Source organism: Episyrphus balteatus, chromosome 2, assembly GCF_945859705.1.
Source record: "Episyrphus balteatus chromosome 2, idEpiBalt1.1, whole genome shotgun sequence".
NCBI classification, from domain to species: domain Eukaryota; kingdom Metazoa; phylum Arthropoda; class Insecta; order Diptera; family Syrphidae; genus Episyrphus; species Episyrphus balteatus.
In genome coordinates, this window is record NC_079135.1 from 93,430,156 (window position 1) to 93,447,196 (window position 17,041).

Here is a 17,041-nt window from a genome sequence, read left to right on the forward strand (position 1 = left end):
GATTGCGGACCATTTGATAATGATGTTGATGGCAAGTAGGTATATCTTTGCTATATGAGAAATGTGTTTTGTGAAGTCTGTGTCGCGCTCATCTTTTCGGTCCCCCTGGATATCCAGTGAAAGTTGTATTTGTTTGTGTTGTTTGGCCGACAATGTTTTTTTTTTTTCATTCAATCTGTCTGTTTTGTATCTTTTTTTTGCGCCTTGTCTGCCAAATCGTTAAATGATTTTCTATCAATTAGTAAAGTCAAGAGTTTCCATTTCACCTGTGATGATGGTGGTACTAGGTAACTCATACTCGTATAATAAATGTTGGGTGATTTCATTTACGCAAACGGCGGAAAAAATAATATTACTGGATGCTCAATGGTCGTTTAAGTGGTTATTATAATTATTTTTTATAAAAGTTACCAAAGTATCGAGTTTAATATTTATTTTATCTTTCAATTTCTTTCGTAAATTTACATACGAGCCAGTCAAATAATAATTATTTTGCGTGCGTGATGCTGCAAGGCATGCATTATCATTATGTCAAAAAACCCACGAAGTTTTGTTATGTTTTTTTTTTTTTTTAGAATGGGTAAGGCTTTGAAGAGAAATATTTTGCATCGTTAGTTGTATACATTTATCTTATTTAGCTTCTTTTTGTTGACAAAAAACAAGACATGAAAATTGGTTAGAAAAATATGTATAATATAATCATGCAAATATTATTTCGTGATGGCAAATGATTGGATAGAATAAGTGTTAATTTATTACAAAATTCTAAAATATATTCAAAATGAATAATCATGAAACTGAGTGTTTTCATACAAATTAATTCAATGGCCTACATATTGATTGTAATGAAGGTAAAATCAATATTTACAATGCTAGATAATTCCAATGATTGTATTATTAGATGTGTTCAAAAACCAAGTTCTGTGTTTTAATTTTGTTGGCTATTATGTTTTTAAATATTTTAACAAACAAGAAGCTTTAATAAATAAGTTTTGACTTTAAAAATAGAAATCAAGTGGAAATCAATAACCCCTAAATTATAATTTGTTAAAAAACGTTTTCAGCTTAAATCACACATTTTTTTAAATATATTTTTCAAATGACATATTTCATGCTATCAAAATATCAGAGGTTTCAATGATTTAATGTTACTATTTTGTAAAGAAGTAAGAAGTTTCATTGCGATCACTATGGCGTATGCGTACTTTTTTTTAATACAAAAAGTGAATTCTCTTTTTTCTGCTTTGAGTACGAAATTTTCAATGTATTAGAATTTTTCGATGGAAAGTAAGATTAATGAATTACATTTGTATGTGTGCACTTGCACATGCGTGTTTAAAGGAAAGTTTTCAGACCATAATGGGTAACCTCTTAGAGTATATAGAAATAGAGCTGCAACTACTATGAGGCCCGTATCGTCAACGTTTTCCGGAAATGTATTCAAATTCAATATATTTGAGCCATCAGAATAATTAAATGGGTTTTGATAATGCTAAAGTTTCATACAAAATTTTAAAATTTGTTTAAGTTGTTTCAACTACCAAATATTAAGATTATTCCCACATTTAATGATTTCATTTTTTTAAGAAAATCTTTTAATATAAGACGTACGAACATAAGAACTAAGAAGGAGTCTTTTCATTTTTAGTCGGTTTTTTTTTTGTTAGAGAAAAATTACTTTTAAGATGCAATGAAGTTCACCTTAAATGTAACAGAATTAAAGCGAATTTCACTTATTTAAAGCGGAAATCGTTCGGTTATCATCATATTTTAAGGTTCCTTTTTTTTTAGTGTATGTCTTCCAGATTATTTCGACGGTGGGGCCGAATCTTCTTGTATACTATAACATAGTTTGTAAAAGTACTCCATCTTCAATTTGATTCTTCTATAAATATGGACAAAATTTTGCACTTCATAACTACCAAAAGAATTAAAGCTCTTTCTTCAAATGAGTCATGAAGTTTTATTCCTTAAATCTTAAGGCGTTGCACCTTTTATGTGAAGGTAAAGAGGTAAAAGGTGTATAAGATTATGTAAAGTGCATCAGTTGGGAAACTGTGATGCCTCCGATGACTAAGCTTGCTGATCTTTGTATTTTTTGAAGTGAAAACTTCTTTAGTATCATAGTGATTCGAAACAAGATGAAATTTATAAGTAATTAAATAAACAACAATTGTGCAAAATTTCAAATAATTTCATATTCAAAATCATGAAATAACGGTAAAAAGATGTGCCTTTTCTAAACACGTTGTACCTTTTGATCTACATAAGTTTTATTTAACTTTAATACGCATGCTAATAATATTACCTTTCATTTGACCACACATACAAAAATTTTAACTTTTTTTTAGGCATGGTAGAAATATCATTGAAGAGTCATATAAAAGGCGATACTAATAAGCTTTCAGATAATATATTAAATTTGTCATTTAAAAAAATATATATAATGGTGTTAGAAGAGAAAAAAGATTGATTTTTTTGCTTTTTTGATCAAAAGTGATTGGGTTCAAAAAATTCTAGCTCTTTTTGTATATGTTGTATACACATGGTTGATATAAATATTTTGAGCTGAAACAATAAGCTTTCAGGTGATATAATATTTATTAAAGGTTGTCATATAAAAAATATGGATATAAAGATGATGGAATACAAAAAATAAGTTGATGATTTTTTCGATGCAAGAAAAATTATTTTTTAAGGTTTCACTTCTAACACGTGTGAATTGCACACATGATTTTTTTTTTCAATCTGAGACCTTACCTTAGTAAACGGGATAGAACTTTATCCTAAGGTGTACTCATCTTGAAATATTTGGTATAATTTCTTTCACCTTAAGCCGATTCAAATTCAGTTGTTCCTTTCATCAGTTGAAATTTATTAGGTAGTTACATATTCAGCAGCTGCTTCCTGATTTCCCGTTGATTAACGCTTCATATAAGCATGCCCGACAAACAATTTTGGTTCTATAAAGCTTTACAGATGCAATTGTTGCTTCTGTAAAGCATTATAGAAGCAAAATTGTTGGTAGGGTGCTTTGACCTATCGAGTAGGTGATTTTCTAAAATTCCTCTAATATAAGTATTCAGAATTTTGCTCTAAAGTTTTAAGTAGTAAAGGTAGTAGAAGGATAGGTAATTTGCCGTGTTAGTGCCTTCGTTTACCAATTTACGAGATAAAAACTACATTAACTTCTTTTTACGGAATAAGGCATTCTTTAAAAAAAAAATTAACTCTTACCAAATTTTTTTTTCATTTTTCACAAAACAAAAAACTTATCTTTCAAAATTGCTAGCAAATAAATTTTATGCATTTCATTTGTCAAAACAAGATAACAAAATCTAAGCAAAACCACCAACGTTGTTTCTTTCCCACAAATACATATCTCTCTATACCCACTCAATTTCATAGTTTCTGGCTATCAATTTACCGTTCAACTATAAAATATCTGAGAACTTATTGACAGCTTCCTTATAACCTGGGACTTTTCTTCCTCATTACATCCAAATCTGTATAAGAAGAACCCAAACAATATCCTTCCATACTCAAAAACAGTATAGGTAGGTACAAAAAGAATAAAAAAAATAATTACAAATAGCCTTTAGGCCATTAGGTTTATATACTATATTCTAGTCTATCTCTTGCTCAGATAAAAGAAATCACGAAACATACATGTTTTGTGTCTGCTATTTGCTATCTTCGTGCATGCATGTGCAATGCGTGTGTCCAAATTGAAAAACAGCTTTTTCCAAGGCTCTCTTGCACTACTGCCGCCATTATAGCCATCGCCACTTCTTTATATAAGTTAGTAAGTACTCCTTTACAGTTTTGTATACATACGTGAATGCATGCATGCATGTGAATACGAGTATATTGAAAATCAGGAAATTATTTTTATCATCATTGACTAACAGCACCACCATAACTGCTCGCACCATTAGTTGCAGAATAGAAGTGAATTTTTGTAGCAACAGCAGCAGCTACAAGATTGTTCCGAGAGGGAGTGGAGCGTACCACAAACATTTTATAGGTAGTATAGGTACTCGACGTTTACCTTACGTCTATAGGAAAAAGGCAAAACCTGTTGAACTACTTTTGGTCTATTACATGTTTCTACCTTGAGTTTGAGTGCAATGTGCAGATATCACCTTATTCTGCCAACTTTAATCTACGTTAAAGCAAAATTCGAAAAGTCTATAGTAGAAATAAAGTACACTACAGGGTTGGATGTTTTTGTTCTTACAAAATTTTAGGAAACTATAAATAGAAAAGTTGTTAGGGTCTAGAAATTTACCAGAAGTAATTTTTCAGGGCAGTTTTGTACTTTGATTTGAATGCTTTGGAACTAGCCCACAAAATTGAATTAGCCCAAATAAAAAAAAATCAAACAGTGGTCATTTAGTCGCAGGTGTATAAATTGAGACTTTTTTAAGTCAGCAAAAAAAACTTCAAAAAATAATTTTTCGAAAACTGTCGGTGGGCAAAAGTAGCAAAACAAAATAAATAAAATTGGACATATTTTACACCTAAGTAAACATATAAGTACCAATTCTTACGGGCGCCTTCACACGAACAAATTGAAAATGAATGTAAGACCGTTTAATCGGGCCTGTTAGCTGGGCACTGGCTTCATGTGAAATAGGCATACGAATAGACGAAAAAAAAGTCAAAAGAAGGAAAAATATGTATAACAGGATGAATTTTTAAATACAGGTTGGAATTGCAAAGGTTTTGAATTTGTGAAAAGTCCTAAAGGTTATTTTCGTTCCCTAGGCTAAAATTATGAGTTCATTTTACAAAAAATTGTTATCAAAAGTGAGTGACGTACCTCTTAAAGTTGTAATTCTTTGATATGTTTTTTTTTTCTGTCATTGTATTTTAAAAATACTTTTATACCATTGATTTTATCGGACTTATCGTGGACTTTCCCTATTTCCCAAACAAAAAAACACCCTTTAACCTAAAATATTTGTATAGACTGTTTGGGTTCTTGGTTTCTGTTACAAATGAAACATTTTTACCAATTTTTAGTGGTGTAAAAACTTTTTCCCAGTTTTTGTAATATTAATTCCGAATTTCATCATTTCTTAAAAAAACACCCATTGACTCAATATATTTTTGTACACTTTATAGATTCTTAATTCTTATACCAACTAAAACTTTTTCACCAAGTTTTAAAAATTAATAAAATATAAGTCAGCTGTTATAATACCTTTCTCAAACACAACTATTTTCTTTACCCATCAAAAAAAACAATCTTTCACCAAAAATATTTTTAAGAACTTTTTGAATCCTTTGTCCTTGCTTTATCTAAAACCATCATCCCGAATTTCATCAATGTAGCATGTTTTTCACATGGGTTTTGGTTATATTTTACCTGTTGAGGTCAAAAAACAAGCACCCTTCTTTTAATCGGCAATAACTTTTCTTAGAGCAATCGTATTGACTTTATTTTAATGTCATTAGACTCAGCATAAAAAAATTACCTTAGAAACATGTGTCGTATGATGATATTTGAGAAACAATTTTTTTCAATATATTTTTGAGCTTCGCCCCCTTCCTCTTGTCCGCGAAAAAACACCCTTTTACCCAACTTTTTTTATAGACTTTTTATCCTTGGTTCTTATCCCAAAAGCAAACTTTTTTTCAAGTTTCATGAGTGTAACAATTTTTTATTTTTTAAATGCCTATTTTACCTGTACTACTATTACAATTTTTGATTTATACACACATTTTTGAATGCAATATTTTAAAAGAATTAAAAACCAATAAAACTGCATCAATAATTTTGTGATGGGTGGTGTACTTTGAGATGAAAAAAATAAAACTTAAAAGCAAAAACTACAAAAACAGCTAAGGAAAACATTGAAAATTTCAGAATTCCTTTACAGAATTTAAAGTTCGAAATTTTCAACTCTAAGGGTTTCGAATCGTAGAGTCTTAAAACATGGTTGAAATATCGATTTTTGTTATTTGATTTATTGATCCGAATCATCAACATCTTCCGGGTAGAGAAAACCACTTAATACATTTTAAATTTTTGATAGTAAAGGAACTGTATTTATCGTTTTTTTTTTTTTTTTATTTATTACAATTTTTTAAACACTAACAATTAACCTGAGAGGATATTATATTATATTCAATTAAAGTCAGAATGAAAACTCAGTTTTCTCAGACGATTTCAGATACATGTTTTATTAATATCTGTCATAACATGAAATAATTATATTATTAATGATAACGAAATGTTGTCATAAAAACTGCTCTTACATCACAAAAATTTGAACTTTATTCAAAAAAAAAAAAATTCATACAAAAATTAATTATCATAAAATTTGCTAAATAATTAAATGTTGTCACATTTAATTGGTGCAAATAAATTTTGTTACAAAAATTTTGTTAATTTGGTTCTGGTAATAAATTTCTTATCAAAATATTTGCATTAAACATTTTTAATTTATTCACCATTTAATTATGTAGATTCTTATATATTGATAATTTTTTTATGGCTTTTTAATCGAAAATCCAAAAAGTATTTTCATGTTAAAATAATTAAATTGGAATTATAATAAGATACATTTTTTCTTTTCTGTCAAAATGTATTCCAAGTTTAATAAGTTTTTTTCATTGTTCTGTTTATAGCTTTATGTTATACTACGTACATACAATTTATTTCAACCTTGAGAAGGGAATTGTAGAGTAGACTCAAAATCTAAACTTCAGATCTTCTAATAGTAGAGTAACTAAAGCAAATTATTAGGGAACCCGGCCGAACAGCTCTGATTTTGACGATATTTTTTTTCAAACGTAGGTAATTAAAAATACTTTAAAGTCTATAGATTAAAAATTGCCGGTGTTGTCGTATTGTTTATTAAAATTAAAATTAATTTTTTTTTTAACAAAACCATTTTTTTTGCTTAAATTTCATAAAACAAATGATAGCAAAAGATTCTCTAGGTAATTTAAGAAAAATATATAAAAGGCAGTAAGGGACAATCTTCCATCGTTTAAGCGATAAATGCAATTTTCTAACATTCTGACCTCAAACACAAACAAAAATATTTTGAAAACAACGGCAACACCTACAATATTTTAAAATACATTTTTAAAAAGCCAGAAGCTCATTCTTATCTCTTAAATTTAAATCCACTAAATTTAATCAAGACTTTTTGAAAAAATGGTCCTCAAACTCAGAATTAAAAAAAAAGTGTTATTAGAAAAATTTAAAATTACTTTTTTCCAAACTTTTCTAATAAAATATGAATTTATCTAAAAAAAATGTTTGGCCATAAATATTATCAGTTGAATTTCGAAGCAAAAAAGGTAAAATATATCACACTTTTGAAAAAAAAAATGAAAAATTACTTCAATTTCAATGTTTTTTTTTTATTAAAACTGAATTTTTGCATTGAAATAATTAATTATTTCAAAGACTGTGGGAAATAGGAACTTTAATTTTTTGCTATTTAACTTTCAACAGTAAGAGTTATTAAATGAATAAAAAATAACTTTATGTTTAGATGTTGAACTTAAAAAAAAAAAATAAGTTACATTTTTTTTCAAAACTTTTATTAAAAAAAGTTCTTCGAAAATGAAATACTTTTTAATTTTTTTCATAAACCGTAATACATAATGACATTTCCTTTTATAATTTGAAATCATAATAAACACGGCCAAAAAAATTTGAAAATAAATGCATTTTATATTACGACCAAGTTTAAAAAACGACATGTTAAAATTTTTTCAATAATTTTTTTTTTCAAAATCTGAGTTCAATTACCATTCTTTCAAAAGCCGTTCATTCAATTAACTTAATTTTAATTTTACATATATGACTAAGCTTCTAGCTTTTAAGAAATGTATATTTGAATATTGGAGGTGTTGCCGTTGTGTTCAAATATTTTTTTTTGTGTTTGAAGTCAATTAATAAGAAAATTGCATCTATCGCTTGAACTATGGAAGATTGTCCCTCACTCCCATATATTTTTTTTCCTTGAATTTCCTAGACAATCTTTTGGCATCAATTAATTTATGAAATTTAAGAAAAATTTTTGAAAAAAATTTGTTTTTGTTCACAAAAATCTTCAAATAATTTTAAAAAATCAAAACGGCAACACCGGCAATTTTTAATCTATAGACTTTAAAGTATTTTTAATTACCGACGTTTGAAAAAAAAGATCATCAAAATCTAAGCTGTTCGGCCGGGTTCCCTAATATTGCCAACTTTTGAGCTTTAGTTACTCCACTATAAGCCTTACTTTGTTGATATGATTTTTTATGAACCCTAATCATACCCTTATAGGTTTTTTTTTCTGTTTGGTATTTCAAATAAAAAGAAAAAAAAATCTTTTCCATTTTTCTTTAGTTGCCACATTGTTGAAAGTTCTAATCTCATCTGAAGCTGAAGCCACCCGTTAAGCCAAAATTGCGCACTAGCAGCACACTCTGACACCAAAGACTCGATGGCGGAATACAGTGGTCATATTTGAATTTTTTTCCAAGAAAAATATCGACATTCAAGTAAAATTTGGGATCAAACCAAAATGTATGACTGCCACATGTTGCGCTAAAAAGAAAACTACACTTCAATAAGCTTGATATTCCCCCAAAACCTCGATTAGTTTTTTTTTTTGTCAATACCTTTCAAAGTTTAAAATATTCATGAAATTTGTACAAACTGCTCCACTGTGTGTAAAACATTCTCCAAGTCCGCAAGCAAAAATTTTATAGCCTTAGATCTTTTAATGGCAACCAGAAGAACATTTTTGGCGCATATAAAACCTCGAACTACTCACGTCTTTTTACGGTACACACGCAACTATTTAGCCAAGAGGTATTTAACGTCTCAAAACTATATACCCCTTGGCTGACATTTTGAAAGAGATTATAGTCGAGCACCGCAACATGATTTTCTGTAAGTTTTGAATTTGCCATGCTCGGTGTTATTTGATCGTTGAACTCTTGCATCTATAAAAATTATAAGTATAGTGAGGAGGTGAGATGGTTTTATGTCTATGTTTTATATTGGGTTAACTGTCTTTATTATGATTGAAATGGTACTTAGAGTTTAGACGTTTTTACAACAACAACAACAACAACAACAAAAAACTGAACACGAGTTGGAGTTTATTTTATCATCAAAAAATATAATTAATTTCATTTCAATTTGTTGGCGGCACATTCACCTGCTGTGTGGTTAGATTGGTCAAAGAGAAGAAATATTTGACTTTCGTTTGACCAAAGGCATTGTAATTAAGATCACTTTCTATAAACTAACTTTGGTCGCAGTTTGGTTTAATTAAATTTAATGATCCAAAGATATCCAATGTGTTAAGTGGATAGATGTGTACTCTCGTCGAATAGTGTGATTTGTGATTGTAATGAGTTGAAATTTAATCGAATTTTATATAGTGGAAAGGCAAGTGCTTTAAAAAGGCATCAAAGGTATGCAAGTATATAATGTTGAATTCACTTCTTATAAATTGAAATCAAACTATCGGATCAAGATGGAATCTTGATTTATTTTTTTGTTGTAGATGACACAGGATAGTAGCTTAATTTAATCGAACTTTCCAAAAATAAAAAAAAAAAAAGAGGATTAATTACTTTTTTAGACAAAATTGCAATGCATTGTGAATTATGTTGGTAGTTAAAAAGAGACTTTGATTTCTTTGCTGACGTAGTGAATTTAACAATAGTTTTAGACAATATGAATTTTTTGTGAAATTATTTTTTTCCAAAAGGATATTTAAAAACACTTGCATAGAAAAATTAGATTATTAGAATTGTACTAGAAGATACAATAAACATTTTTTTCTTAAAAAAAAGTTACCGCTGTACTACAAATGAAATATTGATTATTTTGGCGTTGTATTGGTGTTAAAGTTAAGATTAAAACCAGGGTTGTAAAAATATCAATTCAAAATTTGCTTGAAAAAAAATATTTATTGCAACTAAAAAATATTTGCGTTACCTAAATCAAAATTTCTATTGCAACTGCAAAATATTTGCATTGGAAAAAAAAATTGATTGCAACTAAAAATAAACTATTCCTATTTTCGTGATCTTTTCATTTATAAATAAGTTATTTTCTTCGTAGGCTCTAGGTCTAAAAATATTTTTCATAAAAAAAAAATGTATCGCAAATGAAAAAAAAAATTGCATTGAAAATAAAATTTTTGTTCCAAATAAAAATATTTTACATTGAAAACATTGCAAATATAAAATTTTCTGCATTGAAAAAAAAAAAAAATTCAATCCAAAATGTGCAGTTTTTTACAATTTTGGCTATTTGACCATACATAAAGTTTTTTAACTATAATATTGAAGATAATATAAGATCAAAAAGTCAAATTTGTAAGAAATTCGACGAGAATTAAAAAAATATATACATTTAATGCACACTTTGGCATTGAATTTATTTTCAATGCAGAATATTTTTTATTAGCAATACATTTTTTTTTCTCAATGCAAAATATTTTTATTTGGAATAAAAATTTTATTTTCAATGCAATTTTTTTTTTTTCATTTGCAATACATTTTTTTTTTTTAAATAAAATATTTTATTAAAACTGATTTTTCGATGAACCATGATTTTTGACGCCAAACATTATCAAAGGTACCACTATGCAAGAGCTCATGAAGAACAAAAATCACTTTTCTCTATCCAAGTTATTGTTTAGAGCAAACCATATTTCAATGAAAGTTTCTAAAAGTTTCATCATGAAGAAAAATACCTCTTACCTGGACAAATAAATATTTTACGGAATAATAATGGGAAATTACTAACAGAAATGTTCTTTCAATATATTTTTTTTTTTTAAGTTTGGCCACCATCTATTCGACAATTTTACCAATATTGCATTTTTAGGTTTGGATTTGTTACGAAAACGAAGCTGTATTTTGAATCTAATGAATCAATAAACTAAAACCGATGGCAGTGCTTGTTAGAGTTTTCTATAACATATCGCACCCTCAGTGCAAAAGAGCGATAAGTCAAAAAATGACATTTTTAAGATAATGATGAGGTTAAATTACTTTTCTTTTGAAGGGCTTGTTGTTAACGTAAACGAAAAATTCGAAAGATTATGACTGTTTTTATCCAATTCCTATTACCTATATTAAAAGTCAAACTCTTTCCTAATTTTAGCAATTTTAAAAAATAAATTTATTAAAACTACAAAATAAACATAATGGTTCTTGTAATAGAGCTTTGACATTATGGAAATTGCTGTCCCATGGAAAGTTATAATTGAAAGTTTTGCACTGAGGGTGCGATATGTTCAGTAAGTTTCCTAATGAGGTCATTGAATTGACAAATCTTATATGTTATGATTTACTGTGGCGTATACGTAACATATTTTTTTAAACACTGTTAATATATCTACCACTAATAAAATAATCTAATAGTAGATATTTTATGAAAATTTTCTTGTCTTTTTATTGTTCAAAATAATCGGTGTAAGAACTTGTAAGAATTGCAAGGTCAGACTTGGAGCATTTATGTTACCTAGGTTCAAAGTAATTTTAAGTATTGCCGACTTATCTTTTAGTTTAAAAAATCATGCTAGTTTATTTAAGTAGGTACTTGTCCATTAGGATTTAAAGCGTGTAGTTTTTTTTTAATAAAATTAAATTTTTTATGGGCTTGAATACTTTTTATAAGTTTTCATGTTTTTAAACTACATTTTTGACGAACTTAGTTTGAGAATTTTAATTGGGGAAAAAATTAATACAGCTGTATTAGGTTTTACTATCCTCACTTATCAATTAAAGATGAGTTTGTTTTGCTATACTACCATTCCCTTCTTCTATTTTTATCAACTGGTTTCTTTATCCACTAAGCTTCAATAGTTGGTTAAGAAAACATTATTAAAGTACGCAGTCTGAAAAACATACATGTTTCTGACTATTATCAAAAGCAAAAGATTGTTGATTTGAAAGGAAATTGCGTTTTCGCTTATATTTGTTGATTTCAAATTACTAACAAGTCTAAACAAATTTTTGAAGTGAAAACTTCTTTAGTATCAAAGTGATTTGAAACAAGATGAAACGAAAACGCGACACAAACATTCAATTTGTTATAACTTTTTTGTTTTAATAGATAAATGAAATTTGTACTGTAGATAGCCCTACTAACAATTTTGCTTCTATGATGCTTTACAGAAGCAATAATTGCATCTGTAAAGCTTTATAGAACCAAAATTGTTTGTCGGGAGGTAATTAAATAAACTATAAATCTACAAAATTGCAATTAATTTCATATTCAAAAGATTATAGTTTTTATGGCTGTTTTCGATATTTTTTCCACCATCAAAAAACATATTTGATATTCAATATTATAAGACGCTGCATCAACAACAACATCATTAAAATATATGGATAGTTTTCAAATTAAAATTTCGTGGAACCAGAAGTACGATCTCGAGTTGGTCTGAGAAAAAAGAATTTTTTTTATTTTTCAATTTTCTCAAAAACTAGGAAGCATTCAAACATGTGGACTTCAGTATTTGATAAGGAATCAATTGTGACACTTTATTTTATCAGCCATTTTTTGTATTGTAATCCACAATCTTGACAAAAATAGTATTTAATGTGTTTTTTTAAACTTTTTTTCCCAATGTTTTACTTTTAAATCGATTATTTCAAAAACAATTGATTGAAATAACTACACTTTAAAATTAGAATAAAGTGTACAGTTCTAGCTTTTGAAAAAAGTATCATTCATAACTGTAAGTGTTGCCATTGTTTTTTAATATTTTTTTTATTATTTAAAGTCATTTTTTAGAAAATTGCCATTCCCGCCTAAACGGAGCCAGATAGACCACCGCTCCCATAGTAAAAAATGATCGTATTCAACTCCTCTACAAAATACCGTTATCAAATCTCGGCGCCCAAGATATAGTACCCTCAAAAATTTTTCCGTCACTTGTTTTGGTACGATCTTTTTTAAAAATTATTTTTCTTTTATCAATTTAAGAAGAATTGAGCGATATAAAAGCGCTGTTTTTATAGTAAATTTGATGAGGAATACGATAAAAATAATTTTAACCGTTATAAAAAAACAGTAAAACATAGTTTTAAGGCTTTTTTCCCAGCATTTATCAGTAATTTCGACTTCTAACGCCTGGTAATTAGTCAAAAATATTTTTTTTTGAAAAAAGAAAAATTGATGTAAGTAGATCTATTGAAACTCAATACTTTTTACTCAAACAGCTTTTCGATTAAAAAATTATTTAAGCTATACAAAAAATAAAAACTAAAAGAGCTTATTTTTTTTATAAAAGGGGTGCGCGCAACCCCTAAACATCATCGAAAAATTCTGAAAAAATTAGGGTAGCATTATTTTGTGTCGAGAAAACAAGTTATCGCTAGAGCAAATTAAAATAATGAAAAAATGATTTTTTTGGTCCACCCTACTGTACAAGCTCTACAAGTAACACAATCTTATGTTGAATGTTAAATTGAAAAACTTGAAAAATACCTCAAAACACCTGTGGAGATCTGTTAACGATGACCAGTGTAGGAAGTACCGTAATCTCAGCTTGAAATTTCGACATAGTTGGCTTTAAAAAATTCTTATTTTTTTTTCTAGGCATGGTAGAAATATGATTCATACGTCATATAAAAGGTGAAATAACCTTTCAGATGATATAAAATTTACTATAGGTTGTCATATTAAAAACATATGTATACTTAAAGGAGATAGAATAAAAAATAGGTAGATTTTTTCTTTGCAAGAAAAATTTTTTTTTAAGGTTTCACTTGTATCACGTGTGAATTGCACACATATCTTTTTTTATCTTTACTCCAATCTCCAAAAACCAGATTCAAAACCAACGCATACTCCAATTTTAGAAAAGTTTTTTGTTCCGGCACTAAACAAAATTGTTGTATTTTCTTAGTCTGTTATGTATATATTTGTTACAATGAAAGTTTTGATTATAATTTTTGACTTCAATAAAGAATTAATTTGGACATGTCTAGGCTTTATCAGCAGCTTTTTTTTATTTCTATCTTTTTATTTATAGTATAGGTTCGAAGTTGTTTTTGTCGTTGTTGCTGCATAACAAATCGTTAAGTTGCATCTTCACTACTTTCCCAATGCTACTAACATGTAAAAAAAAATAAGAAACAAATTTAAATAATATTAGTTTCGTGTTAAATAAATAAATTGTTATGTTAAAAACTTTCTCAAATGCAAGCATTCCAATTCGATGATGATAATTAAATTATTCAAATTATCACATTTTAGTGCGTCTACACATTATGTGTTTGTTTTTTTCCTGACCATTTTTCACACGCAATTTTTTTTGTTTTTTTTTTGTATATTTTCTTATGTAATCACGAAACTCTCCAAACTGTCTGCTCTACGTACATTGAAATATTTCAATAAATTTGTTAACTTAATTACAACATTGATCTTATACGTTATACCTCTAATGACTTTTCAAACTTCAAAACTTAATTTTGAAATGAAGTATCATTTGTGACACACATTAATTATACCAATTGGATTGTAATTAGAAAAAAAAAATTGTCTTCGTCATTCGATACGGTTTGTCGCTTTCAATAATTATAAAGTGTGTCTACATATTGTATCTTGACTTCGTCGTCGTGTCGGTCGCGGTCGGCCTGCAATTTTCAAGACACAAGATTGGATTATGTCATGGGAAGCGATTTAGATGATACTCCATGGTCAATTTCCCATAGCTATTGTTAACTAACAATTGCAAATTACATCAAGAGCATATATTAAAAAAAAAAATAAGACCAGATGAAATAAAAGAGAAGTGAACAAATTAGAGTAACTAAGAATGGCAACTGACAATTATTAAGCAACTTACTCTGATAAAATATCACAATCTGTGTATTTAAGAAATATTCATAGGAAATAGAAATGTATTATATTGAAGTTGATGTCATAATATAATAGCTAACAATCTATTGAGCAAGTTTTTCAATAACGTTTTATTATTGATATAATTCACTCCTAAGTGTTAACTAATAGATGTTTTAACCAATCGAAATCGGAAATGGATATAAATTGAAGCATGAATCCGACTACCTCACATTATTTAAAACATAAATCACAGAATTCAAGAAATATTATTTAGAATCTTTTTAGTTTTTACAACAAAATGTTACGTATACACCTCAGTGTACCGCAAAAAAAAAATCAATTTGTGGCTTAAATAACGTGGCGTTTTTTTTCCATAGTTTCAGTTTTCCATAGTTTTTAATGCTAAGCCAGTTTAATACTTCACTTAAAAAATGTGGAAATCACAAATTGAAAGGAATATGTATTGCACATGAAATATCATTCAATTTGAACTCAGTTAAACAGAACTTCGATACAATCTCTGCATCTTTTCCAATCTTTTTTATTCCCGAAGTTATGTAACTTTTTTTCAAAGGTAAACAAGAAAAAAAATTGTCCAACAAAAGACCTAAATTCATGTCAAATGAACATGACAGGTGGTTAAAGCCTGAATATTTTGAAACAATTCCCATGGGTGCATATTTGCATTTGAATTGCAAAAATTCACTGAGCATCAAACACTCACATGCATCTAAAATACTATGCTCTATGATACATCACTCTCAAGCGACCTGATTTAGGCTTTGCGTTTGCGCTTTAAGGAAGACAATGATCTTCTTGGTGTTTCGGAAACGTCAAAGCATAAAACAGTACCTCTTTTTCTACTATATAATTTGTACTGAGTAAAGCAATTGTGTGGTAAAGGTAATGAAGCCTACAATACCACAATGCTCTTGGTACAGAACAACATATATCAGAGAGTGATGGTTTAATGTGCAGCAATGGTGGTGGTGCACCTTCATCAGATTAATATACTGCTCTGGCTGTGTTGTGTGCTAGAAGTAAAATGTAAGTAGGTTGATAAAATATATAAGATAGACTTAACGAAATGCCATTGTTTTGTTTTATTTCTTTAGTCCGCAGAGATTTTGTAATAGTTCATTAAAAAAAAAAATTGTTTCTTTTTTTGTATTTACAGTTAAGTGCAAAGTGTATGTAAGAAAGAATTAATTAACAATAGATTTTTTTTTTTCTTTTTTATTTTTCTTGCAGAACAAGGACGTCCTGGTCTTGAAAGGTGTTTTTAATTAGCACTACAACTATTTGTTAACATGTAAGTTGATCTATTCTTTAATATGTTATTGCTTTTTTTTTTTTTTCATTAATTGGTACTTGTTACCTTGAATTAAATTGGACAAGAGTACTTTTAATTTTTTTAAGTATCTAAACAGATTTGATTTATAATTCAAAAATATACATACCTCACCAAGACGAAGGGCTCTGGTTGCTTGGCTGATAAATCAAATTGAGATTTTTATAGTTTCTTTTTTTTATCTTCTTACTCATAAAACATTTTTAGTTCAGTTTAAAGTAACAAACAGAAAAAACGCAGTGATGAAAATTGGTACAGACCTTTGATTCATCATTGAAAACAAAGCCAGTAAAAAAGTGATGAACAGATAAATTTAAAATTAAAACTGTAGATAATGTGATTCTCTACAAGGAATTGACATTTATTTCCTACGACCAATCGTTAAGAAGATATTGAGATTTAAAAAAAAGGGCAAAAAGTCGAAAATTATAGTTTTTTCAGCATTTCTTTTGTGCAATTAAGAAAAATCCAATCATAATTTACAAGAAAACGATATAAAAATTACATTTTTTCTTTTCTCACTGTACCTACAATTTATTTACAAAAAAAGTATATTATTAAAATGCTTTATATTTCTTCTTAAGAATAAAACTATATTTAAATTTTAAAAAATGCACAAAAGGTGTAAAAAAAATTATAAAAAGAAATCATTTTTATGAAAAAAGTGAAAAATCAATTTTTTTATATCACAACCTATAATAAATTTTATATCATCTAAAAGCTTATTGTATTAAAAGCTTAAAATATTTACATCAACCATGTCTGTACGACATCTATAAAAAGATCTAGAATTTTTTAAACCCAATCAACTTTCATCAAAAAAAAGCAAGAAAATCAAACTTTTTCCTTCC

At 27.8% G+C, this 17,041-nt stretch overlaps 1 protein-coding gene across 1 annotated transcript in view; it reads left to right on the top strand.

The window, feature by feature from the left end:
* Window positions 1-17,041, top strand: part of LOC129911190 (ankyrin repeat domain-containing protein 11) — an 87,349-nt gene that overhangs the window by 28,814 nt on the left and 41,494 nt on the right. The window contains exon 2 of the mRNA XM_055988905.1: window positions 16,091-16,151. The gene's annotated coding sequence lies outside the window, so the exon portion shown is untranslated. The remainder of the gene's footprint in view (window positions 1-16,090; window positions 16,152-17,041) is intronic.